The following is a 6,615-nucleotide window of genomic DNA, read 5'->3' as shown; positions in this document are numbered from 1 at the left end:
TGGGATAACAGTTGTATGAGCCCCTAATAAAATGTTAAAAAAAAAATACATGGCTTGGGTCAGGTGCACCTTAGTTCTCAAAGTAACCTCCTTGCTTTTCAACACTTTAAAGAGGTCTTGTATAGCAGTTTTACCTAATGCAAAAGATCTCCAGACCAGAATGTTAGTGGTCATTTAAAAAAAAAATGGAGAGACATCACAAGCCATATGCAGGCTCTTTGGACTCAGGAGGAAGATAATATTGGCAAGGTCTGAGCAGACTCCTCCAGGCTGGGCATTCACGTGAATTTAGTTCTTCCATATTTGCACACTCCTAGTGTATCTGAAAATATTGTTAACAGTTTTCATGGAAACAATAGGATCATTAAAAGAATGATAGTTGAGCATATTAGTATTTCTCTTGGCTATTTAAAGATTCTTCTATCCTTAAGATTAAATTCTCAGAGCAGTAGACCCATGACAATTGTGGGTGAGGTGTCATTTCTATCTATCATGCATGACCTGTTTGTTTTGCAAAATTTTAAGAATGAGGAATACTTGGGAAGGAAATTCTTTATGGGATCTAATTTTCTGACTTTGCTTATGGGCAAGAATTATTTGGAGTAAACCAAACATATTATTGTTTGTAAGAATATATTGATTAGTGTGGGAACTTCATCTTTGTGTATGATGTAAAGATGAATAATACTTAAGATGGATAACTTTTCTTTATAGCAGAGAGTAGTGACTGATTATGGAAATGTGCTTTTAAGCAGGGGAAGTACATCATTGTAACTTCCAAAATAGCAGAGACTTGTCACTGATTATGCAAATGTGTTTTTTAAGCAGGGGAAGCACATTATGGTAGATTTATTAATCCTTCAAGATGAATAGAAATATCATTTTGAAAAGAGGAAAGATTAGAGAAAGATATGGAAGAACCACTAAAACTCAACCACAGAATTAGTAGCTATCATAATAACTAGTGTTGTGACTACATTTATCACACCAAAAAAACCCAATATAATTTGTGGTACTTACTTTCTCTATTAAAAGTATTTTTCTTGGTACCCTCTTAACCTTCTAGTACTTAATAAAATACATAATGATATACCTGTTATGATATAACCATTATGCAGTTAGCAAAATACAAAAGTAAAAAAGTATTGCTAAGACCTTCCAGGTTTCAGATGCACAAAATAGGTTTATTCCAAACACAGCATCATGCTTAGTATGTCTCTGCAATCAGTGGGTGGCTACAGACAAGTTCTCTCAACAATACCTTTATCTGAGTCATATTAGGGTGACTTCCTAAACACAAGTCCAATGAAAAGAGTGGGTTGTTTGAGGAGTTCTGTTGGACCAATTAAATTCAAGACAGAGCGGTCATCTCAGATGGTTATGGGGACTGTGCTTGTGATTTCAGATGGTAGCTTTGATCGATTTTCCTGAAGGCAATCGGACAGTCACAAGGTCTTACTGGAAAGAAGTGAAAGAGGAAGCGTTTTGCATTGGGGGTGTTGAGTTCATGCTAACAGCGGTGGAACAATTAGGAGAGGGGTACGGTTGTACAAGATGAAGAGCATAATCAATAGTCCTGGATTATATACCAGTACATTGACGTTGTTGAATGAGTGAATGTTTTGTTGTGTATATGTTTGCCAAAATGAGGGGAAATTACATGAAGATAAATGAGTATGGGGAAAAAGAAAATGTTCTAAAATTGACTGTGATAAAGATTACACAACTCTTCTTGATATGGATGAACTATTGAACTGTAGCATGATCTGTAGATGAGGTGCCAATAAAACGTGTTTTTTTTTTAAAGGCTATGGCTAGAAGAGCCATATTACATATTTCACTGCATCGCAATGACATTCTTCCTGTTGCACTACCATTGTCACTATCCTGCCAATATTTTCCAGGACTGTTAACATAAATTCAGAGTCTTCTATGAAATAGCCCCCTTCCTTCCCCCTTTTGGCTTCTGTCTATTTGCCCATTTCTATAAGTGAAATCACTTGTTCTTTGGTAACTGACTTATTTCACTCAACATAGTTTTCAATGTGTATCCATGTTGTAGCATGTAATGGGAACTACTTTCTCTTTATGGCTGAGTAATATTTCATTGTATATATGCACCGCATTTTGTTTATCCATTCATCTGTTGACAGACGTTAAATTATTTCCATCTTAAAAAAAAAGAAAATCGGCAGATCTGAGGTTGGCTCAAAAACCCGAGATCTCTGCGGAAAGAAGGAAGATGGCGCTGGACGGACCCGAGCCGATGGAGTTAGCAGAGGGGGAGGCCCGCAGTGGACTCCGCCAGTATTATTTATCCAAGATTGAAGCGCTCCAGCTGATGGTGAAGGACAAGAGCCCAAATCTCCGGCAGCTCCAGGCGCAGAAGAATGAGTTGAATGCAAAAGTGCGCCTGTCGTTGGAGGAGCTACAGCTGTTGCAGGAACGAGGCTCCTACATGGCGGAGGTGGTCCGGGCCATGGACAAGAAGAAGGTGCTGGGTAAGGTACATCCTGACGGCAAGTTGGATGTAGATGTGGACAAGAACATCGACATCAATGACCGGACATCCAATTCCCAGGTGGCACTAAGAAGTGACAGTTATGCTCTGCACAAGATCCTGCCCAACAAGGTGGACCCGCTGGTGTCCTTGATGATGGTGGAGAAGGATCCAGACTCAACCTATGAGAGGATTGGAGGGCTGGACAAGCAGATCCAAGAGATCAGAGAAATGATCGAGCTGCCCATTAAGCAACCAGAGCACTTTGAAGCACTGGGAATTACGCAGCCCCAGGGGGTCTTGCTGTACAGAGCCCCAGGCACTGGGAAGACGTGATTGACCCAGGCAGTGGCACATCACCCAGACTGCACCTTTATCCGGGTCTCTGGCTCTGAATTGGTACAGAAATTCGTCGGGGAAAGGGCAAGGATGGTGAGAGCTGTTTGTGATGGTTGGAGAGCACGCGCCCTCCATCATCTTTAAGGATGAAATCGACTGCATCGGCTCCTCTCACCTGGAGGGGCGCTCAGGCGGGGACCGTGAAGTGCAGCGCACCATGCCGGAGCCGCTCAGCCAGCTGGACAGCTTTGAGGCCACCGAGAATATCAAGGTCATCATGACCACCAACAGGATCGACACCCTGGATTCATCATTGCTCTGGCCGGGGCGCATCAACAAGAAAATTGAATTCCCACCGCCTAACAAGGAGGCCCAGCTGGACATTCTGAGGATCCCTTCTTGGAAAATGAACCTGACCTACAGCCTCAACCTGAGGAAAATTGCTGAGCTCATGTGGGAGCGTCGGGGGTTGAGGTGAAGGGCGTGTATGCCCTGCAGGAGTGGCGAGTTCACGTCACCCAGGAGCCTTTCAGAGATGGCAGTAGCCAAGGTCATGCAGAAGGAGAGCAAGAAGAACATGTCCATCAAGAAGCTCTGGAAGTGAGGTGGCCTCACTCTGTGTGGATCCTCCAAATAAAGCTTTGTGGCTCAAGCCCCCCATCCCCCCAAAAAAGAAGAAAAATAAGAAGCAAATAAAAAACTTCATTGGTGAGGAAAAAAAATACAGGAAAATACAGTTGTATAATACACCTGTTCATTACTCAAGGTAGCAAGGCTATCCTGTGAGAATTTTGTTGGGTCACATCCTACGTCCCTGATTTTAGTCCTTCACACTTCTTTGTCCCCCAGAGTCAAAGAATATTTAAAAGGAACAACATTTGAGCCCCTTAAGGATGCCGAAACTGAGGTCTTGATATGGTGTCCATCAAAGAGTGCAAAATTATTTGAGGCAAGGTTAGAGACCAGAACATAATTTTCAATAGTGTACTGATTTAAATGGTGGATATGTTGAGAAACCATAGACTCATCTTTTGATATTTCGTGTAACAGTTTTCTATGATTTTATAGCAATTCTTTTTTATTTAGGCTCAAATAGCAAAGCCTTAGTGGTGGTGTTTTGGGCACGGGGTTGGCTCTGGCTCATGGTGACCCTACATACAACAGAATGAAGCACTGACCCCTGCCTAGTGCTTTGCCATCTTCAAATTTTGTGATGTTTGAGCCCATTGTCACAGCCAATGTGCCAATCCTCCTCACCAAGTCTTCCTCGGGTGTCCTCTACTAAGCATGGAGTTCTTTTCTAGAAACTGGTCTCTCCTGGTAATATTCCAAGTATGTGATATGATGTCTTGCTAGTCTGGCTTCCAAGGACTATCTGGGCTGTATTTTCTCCCCACAGAAGTGTCTGTTCTTCTGGCAGTGCATATAACTTTTAGTACTCATCACCAGCAACATTGTTCAAATGCATCAATTCTTCTCTGGTCTTCTGTATTCTTTTTCCAGCTTTAAAATGCAAGGTCTTGTGTTAAGTGCATTTTAGCCTTCAAAGAGGCAGGCTTGTTCACTGTGAGTAGTTCTTGTGCAGCAGATCTGCCCCATGCAATATGTCATTCAATTTCTTGAACTTCACTTCCATGAGCATTGATTGTGAATCCAAGTAAAATCATTAACAAATTCAATCTTTTCTGTTTGTCATGATGTTGTTGATTAGTCTAGTTGTGAGGATTTGGGCTTTCTTTATGTTCCGTTGTAATTCATACTGAATACTGTATTCTTCATCAGTAAATGATTCAAGTACTCTTCACTTGCAGCAAACAAGGTTGTGTCATTTGCATACACAGGTTGTTAATGAGCCCTCCTCCAATCTAGATGTGCTGTTCCTCTTCATCTGGACCAACTTCTGGGAACACACTCAGTATATTGATTGGATTTTTATGATGAAAGAATACAACCCTGCCACACATATTTCCTGATTTTGAACCATGCAATAACCCCCTTTTTCTATTCAAATGTCTACCTCTTGGTATAGGTACAGATTTGGCATGAGCACAGTTAAATCTTCTGGAATTCCCATTCTTCACAGTGCCACTCAAAGTTTGCTATGATCCACACAGTTGAATGCCCTGATGGCATCACGGAAACACAAAGGCCTTAAAAACCTAACATTTCAATTCATTCTATTTTACTGAAGCAACATGTACACAGCAAAATGATGCCTTCCACTCCTTATAGGTGAGAATGACCTAAAGTTCTGCTCATATGAAATGCATTAAACAATATATACAAAGATACTAAGTATACTGTATATTAATCATTTATATATGAAACAATCTATGTATACACAACATAATACTTTGTACCCATTTAATATAGTTTATAAAAATGGTTTAATTTTATGGGAAAATAGCCACAATAAATTGTGTGGCTATTTCACAGCATTAGCTTTTCTTGAAAATCATGAAGCGTCATGAACTCCCACGTTACTGCACTGGAAATAAAGAAAGGCAATTATGCTTAAGGAAGCCTGGAATGATCGATTATGTGTTGCATTGATTTCCACCAGGTCACAAGGCAACTATTTACTCTAAAGCAGAATAGAAACATGAAACTATGCTGGTGTTTAATTTGTTCATTCATCATAAATTTACTTATTTATTTATTATCCCATAATTTCTTAAATGCCTTCTGCATGCTGAGCACAGGGTTAGACACTGAGGTGTGCCTTACAGGTTAGGAGAGAAAAGGTTGGACACACAAATAGGGGATGTCTCTAGAAGGTCTTTGCACGCCTTACAAGAGTGCGTGCAGCCTTGCAGACAGTGAGCAGTCACTGATGACTTTCGAGCAAGGACATAACAAGGTCAAGTTAATCAAGATCGAGCAGTTTAGCACCAGTGGGGAGAAAGACCAGGACTCTGGTAGGGATGTAGTGACTACACCTTTGAGGTAGTTTGAATAGGATCTGTGGAGAATCTAAACGGAGGCCGTTGTCTAGGAAACAGAAAGGCAGGAACCAATAAAATAGGTATTGGGGAAGAAAACTTGGACATGATGACTTATTGAGTATAAAAGAGTCAGAAGCAATAAACATACTTTTGGATAAGTTTTAGGCTGTGTACAACTCTATGGCACTTTATTTTCAATATATTGTCACCGGAATGGTAAGAGGAGGATATTCATTTTTATATATTCATAGATTTAGTAATTATAACCTGTTTTCAGTATTAAACCACAGACTTTGGGGGAGGCATGCATCTGTCCTGGAAGAAGTGCACAGTGCTCCTCAGTAGTGAGGATGACAGGACTTTGTCTCAGGGGCTTTGGGTATCAGGAGAGACCCAGCGCTGTAAATCAGCATCCTGCTCAGTAAAATAGGGTGTCAGAGGGAAAGAGGAAGGTCCTCAATAGAACAGATAACCCAGTGGCTGAAACATTGAGCTCAAACACAGCAAGAATGATGAAACTGGAACGGTGTTTCATGCTGTCGTATCTAGGACGGTTCTGAGTTAGAACTGGCTCAAAGGCACCCAACAACCACATTGACAAGATGCCACCTGTGATTTCCTTTGGTGAAGTGAAGTGTCTACCACCGAAGGATCAGCCGCTGTAATTTATACTGGAGCTACAGATAGTAATGCTAAAAATGAATCAGGACGCAGTGTCCCAATGTGCACGGCTCCATACTAAGAATTGTATACATGTTTCAGCATTCCTTCCTCGTAGAAACACGATGGGGCTGCCATCCTCACTTCATCAGTGAGACAATGAGGCATGGA

At 41.1% G+C, this 6,615-nt stretch overlaps 1 pseudogene; it reads left to right on the top strand.

The window, feature by feature from the left end:
* Window positions 1–2,242: 2,242 nt before the first annotated feature.
* Window positions 2,243–3,443, top strand: LOC101645436 (annotated as a pseudogene).
* The last annotated feature ends 3,172 nt before the right edge of the window (window positions 3,444–6,615 follow it).

This window comes from Echinops telfairi, unplaced genomic scaffold, assembly GCF_000313985.2.
Source record: "Echinops telfairi isolate 266 unplaced genomic scaffold, ASM31398v2 ScPeMD7_60;HRSCAF=208, whole genome shotgun sequence".
Lineage (NCBI taxonomy): Eukaryota > Metazoa > Chordata > Mammalia > Afrosoricida > Tenrecidae > Echinops > Echinops telfairi.
The sequence above is the reverse complement of the archived record's forward strand: the minus strand, read 5'-3'. Positions and strand labels throughout refer to the sequence as shown.